General features: G+C 40.0%; 1 protein-coding gene across 4 annotated transcripts in view; it reads left to right on the forward strand.

The window, feature by feature from the left end:
- The first annotated feature begins 9,276 nt into the window (after positions 1-9,276).
- The window catches only part of PCBP4 (poly(rC) binding protein 4), a 49,527-nt gene continuing 41,799 nt past the window's right edge, over positions 9,277-17,004 (forward strand). For 3 of the 4 annotated variants that reach the window (XM_070937064.1, XM_070937066.1, XM_070937065.1), the window contains exon 1: positions 9,277-9,519. The gene's annotated coding sequence lies outside the window, so the exon portion shown is untranslated. The remainder of the gene's footprint in view (positions 9,520-17,004) is intronic. The other variant, XM_070937067.1, reaches the window with a different exon arrangement.

The raw sequence follows: 17,004 nt of genomic DNA on the forward strand, positions 1-17,004 counted from the left end.
TATGGACTATAAGAGTATAAATCAAAGATGGATTCCACATACATTAACAGATATCAACATCATAAATAAAAGTTTAATCCATCATTTGGACAAAACATTCTGGAAAGTAGCATTGCCTTCTTAAAAGATCAGAAAAGTATCAGCAGCCATGCTACTAAATTCAAGACAGGATAGTCCAATTGTAAGCGAAAGAGGCTCTTAGCCTAAGAAGCTGAGCATCTGCTAAATCTTATCTAGATGGTCTTCAAAACTGAAATTAGTCTCAGATAGTATAGATCTAAAATTCTAGAAAAGGACAAGAACTGTTTCTATTGGGGTGGGGTGGGGGAATTTGTGATGTAGCAAGTGAGAATTAGAAGACTGAGAAGTCCCTGTTGTTTTACTCTATCACAGGGCTTTTATCAGGTCAAAACTTCAGCAGAACAATGGGAAATCATACTGTAGAAGAGAATGAATTTGTAGCCCTCTTGATCTGATTGGTTTATACTTTTCATATTCCTCAATCACTGGTACGAAGGGCTAATGGGAGCTGAATATTTGGAGTGCCATCAGAAACAGATGGATCGGGAGGGTTAGGGTGGTTGGGGAGGTTAGGGCGGGTTGGGGGGGGAAATGGGGAGAAAATGTAATTGTAAAACTTTTGCAATAAAAAAAAAAAAGAAAGAAACAGATGGATCTGTTTTATACAATACCGGATTATCTAACCAGGATTTGGATCTTCTCTGTGTAAAACAAAAATATAGAACATAATATTTGGGATTAAAAAGCCACAACTGCCTTTTGAGTGTACTGAATGCAAAATGCAGATGCTTTTGGAGCAAAAAAACCAAAACCTTGCATTCCTTTTAAATTTGATTAAAATCAAATTAAATATGTTAGCATAAGTACCCCTCATGTAACGGACAACATTTACCTTCATTTACTAAATTACAACCTAGTGACAATTTGGGGATGGACTTCAGGAATCACCTGCAAGACTTTCTAAACAAACACCCACCCTCAGATTCTGCATCAGCGAGGTAGGCCATGTGCCCTGCCTAAATTGAGGCTAACATCCCTCCACTGTCCTTTCCCTCACTGCATACACAGTCCAGCTTAGTACAATATGAAAGAAAATGCCAGCTCAGCTCTAGTATAAAACCACAAGTAGATTCCTTTAAACTCCTAGGGGATTATTACATTAGTAACCAAGGTGAACAGATGGGAAACAGGTTAAAGATGGCTATTCCAGAGCCACCTGGCCTAGTTCTTTTGTGCTTGTTTTCCCCAGATGGACTGTGGACAGATGGAGCCAGCGGTAAGAAGTAGAGAAGGCTGTAATTGTCACACTGAGCTCTGAGTAGCTGAAGGCCGGCCGGGATCGCTGTCAAGTATCCAACTTTATCCTGTCAGGCAGAGGATTTGTTGGCAGAGGGTGGGCCAGGCCTGACGGGTCTTTAGTCCACAGCCAGAGACATCCCTTGAAATCTAGGATCTAAAGCCCTGGGATTGACTGCACCTCAAAGTGCACTGGCATTTCTAAGAAGCTGAGACCTTTAATGCTGAAATGTTGTGGTATGAAAACACATCAAAGCTACTGGAATGTGGAGTGGACTCATATGCAGAGGCGTTGGTGTAAAACAAGTAACTGATGGAAAAGGATTCAAGTCCTACAAGACCAACCACAGCTATATTGGCCGAAAATACAATCTGCCATGGTAGCATCACAGTTAATGAATCTTCAAGGCAAAAGATGCAAGGGCTTCTGATTTCTGGCCCTCCACTACCTTTCCAGCCAGCTGCCATAACTAAACTAAAGTGAGACCAATAGTGAGAGATGCTGATAGGTGTAATTCAGCAATATCTAGAGGGCCAATTTCATTTTATTCAAAGCATTCCATAAGATTTAAGACAATTTCAAACCCCCTTCTAGATGTCTATTGAAGTTACAGCTTCCAGAATCTCAGCAAGCGTCCCTAAGAACTATTTAGAAAATGAGTATGGCTAGAAAATAGCCATACAAATTACTACTCATCTGTAGCAAATAAAGTATCTCTGTGACAAGGCAAGCTAGTTTTTACAACTGGAGAAACATGTTTTACTTCTCTGTACTCCTAGTTCCAGGCCTTTGAAAGGCTCTTTTATGCTTAAAACAATATGTGATCATTTTATTTCATGGTAATTCCATGTAACTTATTGCCTTGCCATCCAGTCTTTGAGCTTGCATTTAATTCTAATGCAGTAATATTTATTTATTTATTTATTTATTTATTTATTTATTTATTTATTTATTTATTTATTATTTATTGGTTCAATTTATATGCCACCCTTCTCCGGAGACTCAGGGCAGCTTACAATGCATTAAGCAATAGCCTTCATACTTTTGTATATACCTGCTTAGTAGGGCTTTCGGGGCCCCCCAAGCGGTGTTCTTTTTTATACAAAGTCAGCTTATTGCCCTGACAAACCAGGTCCTCATTTTACCTACCTCGAAAGGATGGAAGGCTGAGTCAACTTTGAGCCTGGTGAGATTTGAACTTGCAGTAATTGCAGGCAGCTGGTGCTATTTAACAGCACTTTAGTCTGCTATGCCACCAAGATATTTCTGTATTTCTTACAGATGACATATTTCTTATGTATTTCTTTCTGTATTGTTATTTCGTAACGAAGTATGAGAATGCGAACAAAACCTTAACCTTTTTCATATTTGCAAGTATGTAAACATGGATTTTAGTAGCTGCTAAAAAGTAAGTTTTACTGGCTGGATGAAAATGTGGCTATTTTTACTTTAGCATTTGAAAGAAGGAACTTGCTATAGAAAATCCAGTTAGGCTTTCATTCATGTCCTAAAATGGTGCTGAGGCTGTCATAAGAAGCACTGAGTTATTTCCATATAAATATAAAAAACAGTAACAAGTCTACAAAGAATAATTACTTCCATCAGTAATCTTTGCCCCAGGAAAAGCATGTTGCCTACTCTCCCCCTTTTTATCATGGTGATGGGCCCTTGCCTACTGAGAAAGGTTGACATCACCTAATGACAAGACTTGACTGTCCTCTCTCTGCAAGTTAACCCTCCAATCTGCCTCTGTTCATGGGCACATACATGCATAAGCAGACACTCAGTATCTCATTTCCAACTTCTAGACAGAACCACTGACTTTCTACCTTTTTTAGTTTAAGAACTAGTCTGATTATACTGCTGGTGGTCCACTAAGGAAGTTCACAGAAGAAAATTCTTCCCACTCCTGTGACTAAGTAAGCATTTTCCCCATTCTCTTCTCTTTCAAGAAATCTTCTGCTATCCAGGGTATGAGCTACTCCTGAATGCTAAAGTCCTACTTACACAAGATTTGGTGCCACAACAGGTGCTTGGCAGTGAACCCTTACTGTATTCATGAAGCAGACGGATAACAATGGCAGTTCCTTCCCCCCTCCACCTTTAGAGCAGTTGTTGTTTAGTGCATACACAATTTCTTATGTACTCAGTTGCATCCAGTTCTTCTGTTTGGATAGTTGATAGCAGCTCACATTACTGTGTAGCTTTTCTCACATCCCACACGAGCGTCACATATCACTGCCAAGGCTGCGCTGATGACTGCTCACTGGTGTAAGCTGCATTCTTCATTGTGTGCTTCAGATTTCTGTGCAGATTTAATTGTGAGTGAATGGGATGAACTCTGTGTGTTCAGAAAACAAGGATGGTGTCATGGAAGTATAAGCCAAAACAACAGATGGGTTTTTGTTCACTCATCACAGAATCCGGGTTGAGAAGGAATTTTAGTTCAGGAGAGATCAATAATCAGGACTTCTGGGCAAGAAATTGTGCAAAATAGTCGATGGCTTCAGCAAATGAGAGCCAGAATGAAAAGCCAACTCTTTGGAATTTCTCTCTAGACAAGGAGAGGACGAAGATCATCTCCAAGTGCTCTAGACAGTTGCTCCTTGCCAGGAGACCACAAATCAGTCATTCCAGTGGGTTAGAGATCTGGGAGATGAAAAAAACACCACTGTAGTCCAAACCATAACTCAGTGCCTTTAAAAAGGACTGTGTTCATATCCTTCTTTCTTAATCAATTTTGCAAATTGCTTGTAAATTTCAGATATTAGGAACTTTCATAATGCCATGTTTTTACTATACCAGGTAAGTTTTGTTCAAACTTTCATTCAAAAGACGTTTTATGCAAATTTAAATACTTAAAAAAATCTTTTGGTTTGGAATAAATAGCAAATGAGTAATTAGAACATTGAGTTTTGAACATTGCAAACGAACAAAGGATCTAGATGAATTTCAAAGAGATTTTGAAATTAATTATAAGAATCATCCCATGGGAAAATGCTGTTGTTCTGAATAGTGTATAAGATGGGATTTGGAAGGTTGGACGCTATACGGTAGGACAGTAAATGGATCTAAAGATATGACTTAAGGCGCCACACCATTGCATAGTCACATATCTATTGGGCTCAAACCCCCTACTTGAAACTGAACTCGCAGAGAAATTGCTTACTTTGTAGTTTAGATGACTCTATATTTTAAAACTGACATTGGTGCTATTGCTATTTTGAGAATACTATGGGCAGTCAAGAAAACAAACGAACGGATCACTGAATAAGTCAGCTCAGAATTGTTCTAACTTGAGGCACAAATTACTAAGTTTTAGACTCATTATCAAAGATCTACAGTATCTCTGTGCAGAAAGCTGTAATGCTGGGAAAAGTAGAAAGAGAGAGAAGAAGAGGACGATTAGAAGACGACTAGTGGTAAGGTGGATGGACTCATTTACAATGGTGATGTGTGCACTGTTGGAAGACTTGAAGGACCAATTTAGACACAGATCATCATGGAGAAAATCTATGTGGTTGCTAGGGATCAACATTTTAATGGCCCATAATCAATCAATGAAAAGGTCTTGATCTTCAGCAGTTGCAGGAAGGGATATCTAGAAGCATTATCAGAATGGTGCACCTTCTGTTAAGTTCCCAAAGCAAAGAGATACAGATCTTATACACTGCTCAAAAAAATAAAGGGAACACAAGCAGAAGACATCCAAGATCTGAATGAATGAAATAGCCTTATTAAATACTTTGTTCGTTACATACAGTAGTTTTGTGTTCCCTTTAGTTGTTTGAGCAGTGTATAAACTACACTGCTCAAAGAACAGTAAAGAACAAAATATTTAATAAGAACAAAGTATTTAATAAGAACAAAGTATTTAATAAGGCTATTTCATTTATTCAGGTCTCGGCTGTCTTCTGCTAGTGTTCCCTTTATTTTTTTGAGCAGTATAATATGTCACAACCCCATTTAAAGGGTTTTACATGACTTCTACTCCCTCCACTTTTACATGGCTTCCAGAGAGGTGGAAATCATGTAAAACCCCATACTTGGTGGTATATTACATATTCATATATTCGTATATGACGATATACAAAAATAAAAGTTGTGTTTGCCCAACTTCCTTAATTTGATTATTGAGTGAATCCATTTTCATTATACACAAAATGTTCTGAGCCAGTAAATGCTAACCCGGGTTAGTAGTAATCAAGTTTCATTTGCTGTGCTCTATTTTTTTGAACTCACTGGTTAACAATGTTATGTAAACCCCAATATATTATGCATAGCCATTCCTAAAATAATTAAATATATACTGCATATAAAAAGTACCCCATTTTTTTTTAAAAAAGTGTTGATTCTTAGATCTAAAAGTAGGTTTTTTATACACGATTTTACCAAAACATATCATATGAATCAGAATTCAATATAACTTACACAGGTTATTCAGATATAGTAATACAGGTCCTGTAAACTAGAGAGTAACACAGTATACCTCTTTCAGAACACTTAAAGCCCAGCCCTACCTGGAGCAGGATAGAAGCAGACCTAAAGAAACCTCTTTTCCACTGTATTATAATGATAGTGTCCTTGAAGGCAGAAATGAATTTCTTCTTGTAGATATGGCTTGTTCTCAGGAGAATTTTAATGGTCCTTAATAGAAAAAAATGGATCCTATATTTATTTGAATGTAGAAGCTTGCAGTCCTTATAAATAAAGCATAGAATTCTAGAAAATCAACTTCTTGTTTCAAGAACCTGGTCCTGTATACTTGGCATTGTCCATGGTACACAAAAAAGAGTAATGCTGCCTTTGTAATGCTTTTGATACACAAAGGAGAAGAGTAATACCCCAGAGGGGTGATGCTGTCTTTCTACACTGAGAGTACACTTACATCTAGACCATCTGCATTAGCTCCTCTTCCCCACGTTCCTAGGTATAACAATGGATCCATCTCTTCTCAGAGAAACCAGCATATAACAGTCTCTTACCTCTTACTATTTTATAGGGCTGAATGTTTTTACCTGCATGTTCCCTCCACCCCTTTATGCCAACATGCCTTTATGGCAACAGTGGGCAATTTAAAAGATCTGTTGGCAGTCATCTGCTGGCAGTAATACTGCTGCCAACGAATAATTAACATGGATGTGTGAACTGATTGCTCTACTCGCCTTTCTTTCTGTGATGCCTACTAAAATAGATAGGCGCATTTAAACAGCAATTGCATTATGAGACAATGCTAAGCATCCAAGTTCCCTTCATTACTTCCCTTGCAAATTGTCAGTCCTTCGCTTGCATTTTGCTAGTCTGGTGCAAACAGCTGGCTATGTTACAGAACCTACTGCACTGACTGAACAATTATACATTTAGGCATGGAAGGTACTCTGTGACAGCAGCAGGGTCCGGTCATCAGAACATATTGTAAGGTAATAAGAAAACCGTTGACATGCTATGAAAAGTAACAAAGAAATTGGGAAGTTTCTTAAAATAAGAGCAAGTAATTTGCTTAATTTCACTGCAGAAAAAAAAGGAGGGGTAGACACTTGGCTTTAATACTTTGGGAAAATACACATTTATTTCTCTTATGATCAAAGTGATAAAGAGGAACTCTTTTCTCCTGGAAGTGATGGGCTCCCATTCACTGCATATTTTGAATCAGAAGCTGGGCAAAACTTAGGGGAAGTTTTAATTCTGATTCTTGCCTCAAATGGATAGGGGTCTCAGTTACCTAACTCTGATTCTAGGAATCTTTCTTTCATGACTGCTGTAGTAAACAAGTGACTATAAAGAACTGCAGCTCCATGGCAAAGCTCATGTGGTATCAGTGGAGGGTGCCATATTCAAAGGCTAATGCCAGATCAGGTAACAAATGATGGAGGGAAGACCCTTGGGAGTTGCCAGCTGCTGGAGAGAGAAACAGCTTGATCTGCTGCACATATTAGGGGGCAAAGGTGGCATAACCGACAGCTGAATGATAGACAACACATGGATTTCCTTTTCAGGACCCATTTACTGTAAATGTATTATATATTTCAACAATCCACCCTCTTCTTTATATTTCTTTCAGCTGTAAGCAGCTTCTGTTAGAGATGAAAGAATTTATTTTCAGGCACTTTTTTTCCAGCCAGGGGAGGTAAGGAGTGAGCATGTGTCAGAATGCTTATATGGCATCTCTAAAGCACTAGGTGGTCTCTGGTGATTTCTTGAAATGCAACATCTCACATTTCCATTTAGCCACTTTTTTTTCCATTTTGCTTTTTATTAGGCATGAAAGCTTTTTCTTTTCAGTCCAGAGCTATTGTTTAATTTAAGGCAGGAGTGGGGTGGGGTGTGGGAAGCAATCCTCAAATAGACAACACAATGCAAACCTATATTTTAGTTTGCACTTGAGGACTGAGACAGGAATTCAGTGTAGTGAATAAGGGGTTGTCATTGAAACAGTCCAGCAACAGTTCAGGGCATGGCTGTAAGATTGCTAACTCTGAGTGGGCGATAAAAGCACCCTGCTTTGTCACCCTCGTGGGCTCCCAGTGTATTTCTGAGTTAACCATTAAGGCTCTTTCTCACAGCTCAAGATCAGGGTTTACTCAACGCCTGCTTTTCAAGTGAAGGAGGCTGTGCAGTAGAGAAAAGAGCCTATTCAGTGGTGGCCTCCAGCTGTAAAACAATCTACCCGAAGAAGCAGATCCATTTTGGTGCATTTTGGCACTAGACAAAAAAGAAAAAAAACTTTTGAAAGCCCTCCTAATCCATGCTAACATCAAAAATACCTCTGCAACTGTTCTAAACATTTCTTCTTGTTTTTATTATTATTGATTATATTTTTTTTTTTAAAAAAACATCCTTCTGTTCAGCCCTCCTATAAATAGCTAGAAGCATGGAAAGGGCACAGAGTTTTTAAAGGCAACCTATAGCTTTCCTCTGGACTGCCAGGAACACACTGTTCAAAGGACATAGTTTGTGCTAATGGTGCTGATACTTTCTCTGATGTAAGACTGCAATGGTCCTGAGGGTGTAAGAACAGTTTTACCATCTTCCTGAATGTATTCTACAAAGACGGAAAGTATATTACAATAAAACGGCTACAATCCGCCTCTCTTCAAATATAAAATGAATAGTATTCTGGCTCCTTGAAAGGTATATAGGACTTACCAGTAATTCAGCAACCTCTCCCCAACTTAATGCCTTACCCACCCACCTACCCACCCCGTTTTGAATTTAATCACAATAATTCCCCACAAATATGTCTGGGACTTCATAAGTCCAACCACACTGTGGAGGTGGGGGGAGTATTCGTTTAGTAGCGGGGTGGAAATCAGGTCGAACCAGGGACACACAACCAAGAGATATATCAGCGAAGAGGGTTCTTGATCTGGTTAAAAAATGCATTAAATGTATTTAATGGTTGAAAAATGCATTAAATGCTAAAGACATCGTAATAAATCCAAAACTCACACATTTAAAGGATTCAGCCTATCTTGCTTTAGGATAATCATTATCTGACTCACTTTTCCTGCTGGTATAATTGCACGGTATGCACAAATCACCACAAAGACGCGGTAACCGCACCAGGGAACTAGCTTCAACTCCTCTCCCTCCAACTCTTATTGCAGAATTACACGCGTTCCGTTTTGACAGACAGACAGCAAGCAACCAAAACCCATCTGGTTTCTTATAAACAAATTGAGGGGAAAAACCGGCGAAAGTGGGAAGATCAAGTATTGCAGGCGCGAGGAGGGCCAGCCTTCTGCGACCTCCTGCTCTGGCTGGCTGCAAAGCAGGCAAGCGATGCCCGCTCGCTCACCAGTTTCCAGGAAAAGAATTCAAACTACAACAGAGGAAGGGCAATCTGCATTGCAAGCGGGGTGGAGGGAGAGAGAGAGAAAGGGGGGGGGGGATAATGTCTCTGTCCTTGGCAGATGGTCTTACCCAGTGTGCATTGTTCCTTTAGTGTCTCCTTTATCCACTGTAATTGGATCCTGGAGGGAGCCAGCGAGCAAGGGAGGGACAGAGGGAGGCTGGGCGAGATCGCTGGGGGCGGAGGGGAGGCAAAATAGTCCCGAGGCTTTGGCCTGCGCCTCCCTCGCCTGTCAAGCGCTTGATTTCATTGTTCCAGGCTGATGTCACTCCCAGTTGTTACAGACGCTTCTTCGGGTAACAATGTGGGACTAGGAGGCACAAAGGACCTTTCTGGAGATACCCCAAAGGTAAGAGGGAGAGAGAAGTAAGTGCGTCGGAGTTGGGGATGCTAAAGGAGCCGGGGCGTCTTGGGGGAGCGAGCCCGGAGCAGCCCGCGCACCCCAGGCACCATCGCCTCCAAAACAACTTTAGCAGCCGCAGGAGTCGCTCGCTCCCTGCCGCCGCATGCAAAGCGCGCGGCCCCTGGGAAGGCGCGCGGCTCGGCTCGGCCGGCGGGAATTCTAGGGAAGGAGTGGGGGGAAAAAAAAGTTTGGCCTCCCATTTGCCTGAGCCCCGTGTTTCCGTGCCAGTTTTGGACCGAAGTTGGAAGCTTTTCTTCGGGGAGCGGTCAGGACGGGGTCCGATGTTGCGGCACTGGGAGTGGATGGACTAGTTGTCGGTGCCCGGTTTCCCCCACGCGCACGCAGACCGCGACGCGCCATCCCACCTCGCGCTGTTAGCTCTTCGGTCCTTGCGGGGTTCGGATCCACAGCGCGTTTCAAAATCCGATGCCTGGGAAGATCGCTTTCCCCCACGAACCCCCTAAGGAGCTAATCCAGCGGCCTGATTTGGCGCTGCGTCTTTGCAGAACTTTGGCAGGTGCGACCGGTCGCACGTACTTCTCACGTTCTCAGAGGAGGGGAAAAGTGTTGAGTTAATTGAGGCGGTTGGAGTCCAAGAAAGGACTATTATGATCCCTCGCCGAAAATTCGGCAGTTCTGCCTTGATCTTTATTCCCAGCTCTGGTTTATGTACCAAACCTCGCTGCCGCTCGGGGATCGTTCATCCTTCTTGTGCCACTCTGTTCTCGGCTGACGATCAGCACCTGCTCTTTTCCTCCTGGATGATCCCGTCAAAGGCAGGCTTCTCTGGTTCAAGATCTTCAGCCTCCTCGGAGCTCTTTTGATTTTATTAGCTTCCTGTCCTGCTTTATCCTGCGTGGTTCCTCCTTTCTCTCACTGGCCAACTTCTTAAATTGTCTGGTGGCACAGATGAGTTGTTAGCACCTTTCAACTAACTTCAGGGCTGTGCCGTTTTTCATTGCTTGTCGTTGCTTACACCTGCCTGCGGCGCCCCCCCCTTCCTATATTTGTACCCTGTTCATCTTCCTTCCTGTCCTGAGTTTAGAACTGGCATGGCCTATTTCTGTGCTCAGATTGCTATTGTGGTGAGGCCCTTGGGGACAGTTTGGGTGATGAATCTCTACCCAGCTCATTCCATTTGTCACACAGCCTCTGTTTCCAGCACCTGCCCCCCCACCCTGCACTTTGGCAGCAGATTGCATTTGTTCTGTACACATCCTTTTGTTCCCCTCCACTACAGAATGCTAGCCCTCTTCCCAGTCTTTTCTCATCCTCTTTATTAAGAGAAATGGAGGGGAGGGCACAAATTATGATAACCGAAAATAAGGATGAAGATGGTACTGGCTTGGTCAAGGGAGGGGAACTTTGTTTCAGCCAGCCTTGTGTTAAGATGATGCCAAGAAGGGTATATGGTACTTTATTTTTTTTTTACTATAAACTCTTTTTAATAGCAGGTGACATTCTTTCCACCTGGTGTGCTCCTGATATATTAAGAATGCAACTCCCACAATTCTCAACCATGCTGGAGAGAGCCACCAATGACCTACCACTATACAAAGTGGCCCGTTGTGTCACATGACCACTCTAAGGCATTCTGTGGGGATAGATTTGTGTCCCCAGAGCTGTCTGACAATATTGGGAAGGCTCTGATATGAGATCCTAAACATACTCGACACATACTTCCTTAAAAATAAGTTCCTAATAGTGTTAATTCCAAGCAGATGTTTTTTTTAAAATCAAGAGACAACAATTCTGTCCAAGGTGGTATCTCCCAATTTGTTACAACTACCAACAGCCTGAATGTCTAGCCAGAGCAACAGAACTGGAGAGCGCAAATTTAGGAAAGGCTGGAAAAGCCAGTTTGTTAAAGAAATTCAGTTAAAGTGAGCTTTTGCTTGCTGAAATGTCATTTTCTCCTAAAAGGCAGAAGCGTGTGTGTCTGTGTAAGTAATTTTTACATGTTTTCCTTCATGTTGGAAAAATGAAAGTATACAAATGTAATCCTGTGAGCTCCAAGAACAAAGGTTGGATTCTATTCCCATCCAGAATTTTTCTCATAAATTAGGGATCTGTAGTTGAAGGGCCACACCATGCAGCATGTCAAGAGCCACACTCCAAAAAAGGCTGGGCTGGAGCCCATTTTGAGTGCAGGATCAGGAGTTTAAACACATGAAATGGATTCCTGGAATATCCACAAGGCATAAGAGACGCCTTAACCCTTGCCCTAAAAAAGGGTCACAGATCTTTGATTCCACCTGCTCAGCAAAGAAATAGTGGAGGGTTACACGCAACTCTGGACTGTACCTTTTATAGAATTTTGTCTAACTAATTTTGCCTTTTTAAAAAACAGCCCTTGACCTCATTAAATAAGTAAATAAGAACATTGTCTCCTAAGGGGTGCCTCCTCCTCCTCCTCCTCCTCCTCCCTCCACTCTTCTGATAATAATCTATTTCATGTGACCAGCTAACTCATCCATAAGGCCTTCTGTTCAGGAATTCTGCAGGGCATCCTCTACAGTAAAAGCCCTGTTCTAGTGAATTTTTCATCCTCCTCTGGTGCTTTTACAGCCTTGATTACATTATCCCAATTCCCCTTTTCTCCTCAAACATTTGCCTCTTTGTCTTGCTAAGATCCACACATCCTCCACCCTTCCCTGTCCATGCAGTTTGGGAACTGCACATCAATATTCAAAGCAGCAATGAGGTCATTTTTCCAAGGGCTTCTCCTCTCCTCCTCTTCACTATTCAGGAAACACACCAGGAATTGTTCTTGTGCTCCAGTAAGAGATCCCTCTCATGTGAAAGCTGGGGGTGAGTGGGGGAAGATTAATGAGAAAGCTGCCCACATAAGCAACCTTCCATTGGCAGCTTATTAAAACTATGTTATTCTTTGTGCTCTCCAGCTGCATTGGTAGGAAATGGAAAAAGAGTTCTTACTTAGAGGGGCTTTGTAAAAAGCCAGGATACAATCAGTGATATAGCCATTTCAGGAAAGTATCAGTGTTTAGCCATTATTAGGAAGATAAAGTAAAATCACTAAATGATGACGATTTATCATTTTTAATTGCTTTAGGGTATGATTAGAATCAAGCCCAAAGATCCTGTCTCACCACCGCAACATGTCCCTCTATTGTCATCAGTGATAAAAATAAGTTCTGTGAATACCAATTTCAAACTGGTGAGGTACTGCTTTTAAAGTGTCCTCTTCTGAATATTTTCCAGTAGACACATTCATATTTGATTCTTTCTACCCAGTAGAAAGAATTAAAGGCACTCACTCTTTAAAAAAAAACAAACAGTTGGGAATGATTGGATGTGAGAAATTGTTAGTTGACTTTCATCATAACAAAATCCACATTAACTTTTAGCAAAGTTAATGTTGGTTTTATTATGATGAAGCTAGACCGACTATTACACCTCGGTTTCATTTCTATACCTTCCAAAGGTTCTTATGGTTAGTAAATTAAGGACGCTGTAAAGAAGTAGCAGGATGAGCTAAAGATGGACAACACTGATGATGTCATGCAACAGGGAGGAATTGAGTTTTCTCAGGGGAACAGAATGAGACAATAAATCAAATTGCAGATAATCAAGGTCAGGAATGAGAAATGATGCAGAGCCTTCTTTACCACAATGCAAAGTGAAACCCATTTCTCAGATATCAGATTGTTAAGGAAGCATCTTTTTCGTTTTCCAGCATCCGTTCCCATATATTGGGGAACTCCAAAGACTGTAGGGGTTGTTTTGATTGATACTTTTAGCTTTAATAATGTTTAAAGCAAACATTCATAATTTGTCAATATGTACTTTCAGAGGGAGGTGTTTTTTTAAAATAACAGTTTTATTTGAAAGCTTTTCTTACATGAATGTTTACGGGTAATGTTAGATTTTCCTATAGTATTTCAGAACAGACTGGGGTAGGCCTTGAATACTGCCTGTGGGTTTTACTAGGCCTGGACCCAAGTTTCTTCATTTCTGAATATACTTTGTGGAGTCTAAATGTCCACTAGTGCCTGCCTTAAGGTTATAAATGCGTTGTTAGAGTGATTTTTTCTTTAAAAAAAAAAGGGGGGGGGGAGGAATTTCCAAGTGGTTCAAACATGGTAGAACTTTTTCCCCCCTCCCTCCCTTGCTTCCTTACTTCCTTACTTACTTCTAATGGAAGAGATGATGCCTGAGGTCCAATTTATTTTTAGAACAAAAGGTGGCAGATCTATTCACCCTGAAATTCTGTATGTGCAAATTATACACCCAGCACAAAAAGTATAAAACAAACCTCATCAGTCTTGGAAAAGGATGGGAATACTGCCAGGAGCCTGCTACCGAATGCTACAAAAGCTTTATGAAATTAAAAGTGGCCTGCAAGTCCTATGGGAATGTAAAGATGAAGTAATATTTATTGAATGCATATATATTGGGATGCGAATAATATGATATATGTAATAATAAGGAGCATTTGTGTATGACATTTAATGTGTACTGAGTACTTCAAGTATAGTAATGTATCCCGGCAATATTATTATTGACATACACAATTGCTGCATACGGTCCAATGCACAGGCCTGTTCCCGTAGCTCAGAGTATTTCTTATAAAAGTAGGTGTGAAAAGCAATAAGTGAGTCAGGTATAATGTTGTATCTTAGAAGGGTTTGATATCAGGCTGCATGTGATGCTGTTCAGAATAGGGTTGGTGGGTAAAATTGCAAGGTGCCATTCAGCCAAAGGGCCCCCTAATATAGCAGTGTTAGCTTATCCCAAAGATAGATAGATAGATAGATAGATAGATAGATAGATAGATAGATAGATAGATAGATAGATACTGTGTTTTCCCAAAAATAAGACCCTGTCTTATATTTTTTTGAACCCTGAAATAAGCGTTTGGTCTTATTGCCTTGCCCTCAAAAGCCCGATTGGGCTTATTATCAGGGGATATCTTATTTTGGGTGAAACAAGGTAGATAGATACATAGATATTGCCATCTAAAGCCCAATGCCAAAATTATTCAGCTGCTCCACTGTCTCAAAGTACACCTTGCATCAGCCAGGAAGGCTTCTTGGATTGGCAAAGTACATTACAAGACAGTTGCTGGAAAATGGGCTAAGCTATTGAGCCTTTTCTTCGTACAGTTTTAAACTAGTAAGTTTAACTTAAAACTATGTATATGGCAGCTCTGTGGCTCAAGGAGAAGAGATTAGTGTAAGATTCATTGAATCCTTCATACTTTTTTTTTGGGCAACAATTTGACATTGATTGAACTTTCTCTCCTATCTGCCAAAGATTGGCTTTTTCTAAGATTAGGCCACAAAAGAGAACATGAGGGGACAGATAGCTAAGGAAAAACTAAATCTAAAGTCACCTCATTCCAAAGACCCTCATTCCAAAGACCTCCCCTTAATAAAAAGAAGTTTAGAGTTTAACAAAAAGAAAAACATTCTAATGTGGAGCAGTGAATTCTTATTTCCATCCTGTTGATTTTCAATTGGAATGTCTCAGATATTCTGGTAAGAATTTAAGATTTATTTGCCCACATGTGAAATAGTTTCATCAAATAATGTTCTATTAATTTAAAAACTATATATAATTTAAAAATGTGTATTCACAAATTATAATGTAGGTAGGGAAATATTGTAATCCTGGCTAATAGGAAAAAAAAACCCTTTTGTTTTTACAAGAAAGGGAGGTACAAAAGTTGTCCTATTTGTACAATAAATAAATGCAAGAGAATGAAATTAATTAAGACCACTTTCTACCTTTCATTTTTCAAGGCCTCTCGCATTCATTAATTAGGATATCACAAAATATGGTTTCCATGATTTTTGTACATGGGTGTGGATTCTAATCCCTAAACTAAGGTTACAGTTTTATTCAGGACAAGAATTATAATAAGATATGTAGCTTGGTTTATGAGGAAGATAAAACCTCAAATTCCTTTCCCCATAAATTAATTCACTCAAAGAATCTAAAGAATGAAATGAACAAATTAAAAACAAATCTCTTTATCAAGTTATATAACTATTAGATTGTGATTTGCTTTTTAGGACTTGAATTCCTGTTTTCATATTTTTCAGTGATCCATATTAATATTGACTAATAATTAATGAGCCTGTGCCAGTACTGAGTTTTCAGTAAACCTCCACTATATATCCTGACCATTGGGTAATGTTTGATCTTGGCTTTTCATGTTGGGTTGCTCGGGTTTTTTTTGTTGTTGTTGTTGAGTTGACTTCACCCTACATAATTTCATGTTGCTAATTTCAACAAATATCTAGGATACATTAGAAGAATAGTGATTGAGCCCTTGCATTTTTAGAAAGCCTAACATAAACATATTAATCTGATGAGACAGACAAGGCCTATCTCAAAAAAATTAATATCACATCTCTAAACTTGTCCAGTGATAGCCCCTGGCTAATTTTGTCTGTGCTGAAAAGCTAGGAAGGATTTGGTATGATTAGTACTTGGTTGAGAGGCCCCCAGAGAATTCCAGAACCCTGGGAAAATTGAAAAATCACCTTGAAAGAAGGCAGTGCAGCCAACCACTTCTGGATTATTGTCAGGAGAACTATGTGGTTATGTCCATGAAGTCACCAGAAGTTGAACTGAATTTGAAGAAACTTTAAGCTTATCTATTATTAGATGTTTGTTTCTTATGAGTCATCTAGATATTAATGTGTTTTTACATAGGTCACTAATGCACTGGTGCCTACCTTGCAAATTAAGAAAATTTACTTGATTAGGCCTCCTAGAGAAAACAAGAAAAGTTAATATTTTGAGACTTCTGGCTCAATAATTAACAGGTTCCATAGCACTTTGACAGCCCACCGCCTAAACTGTTTCTGGCTGCAGCTGGTTAAAATTCAGTTTTCTCCTCTGATGGTAATCTGAGGGTTTTGAGAGCTGGGCTGAGACCTGGGAGCCAAAGTGCTGTCAATGGATCAGGCACTAATAAGATGCGAGTGCTGATGATCCCTTCCATTGGCAAATATTGCCATTCTTACCATCTGCTGTCTTTTCAAGCTGCTGGTTGCTTATACTGTCTGTGGCATCTTTGTTTTCCCTGTCATCTGTGAAATCAACAATAGCCACAGCAGGAGATTTCCTATCAGACAGGCTTACTTTTGCCTCAGTTTCTAGAAGTGGGGGTTGGCATTTCTTTCTTTCAAATCCATCCAAAGTATGACAATATGAAAATGTGCATTAAGATTGATCGTGTTGGATGTAGTCTAAGCATGTATGTTCAAAAACAAGTTCCATTGTGTTAATGCCAAGTCAGTAAGAACTATATGTTTGGGACTATAATCTCAAAAATACCATAGTTCTTTGACAAAATGACAAGATTTAATATTTCTGATACCCCTCTGGTTTCAAGTTGTTATATATCCCTTTTTCTTTCTTGTTTTTAAGATGTCTGCTTGTTCATTATCATTCCAC

This window comes from Pituophis catenifer, unplaced genomic scaffold (genome assembly GCF_029215685.1).
Source record: "Pituophis catenifer annectens isolate HBS135680 unplaced genomic scaffold, rPitCat1.0.hap2 SCAF_2, whole genome shotgun sequence".
Taxonomy (NCBI): domain Eukaryota; kingdom Metazoa; phylum Chordata; class Lepidosauria; order Squamata; family Colubridae; genus Pituophis; species Pituophis catenifer.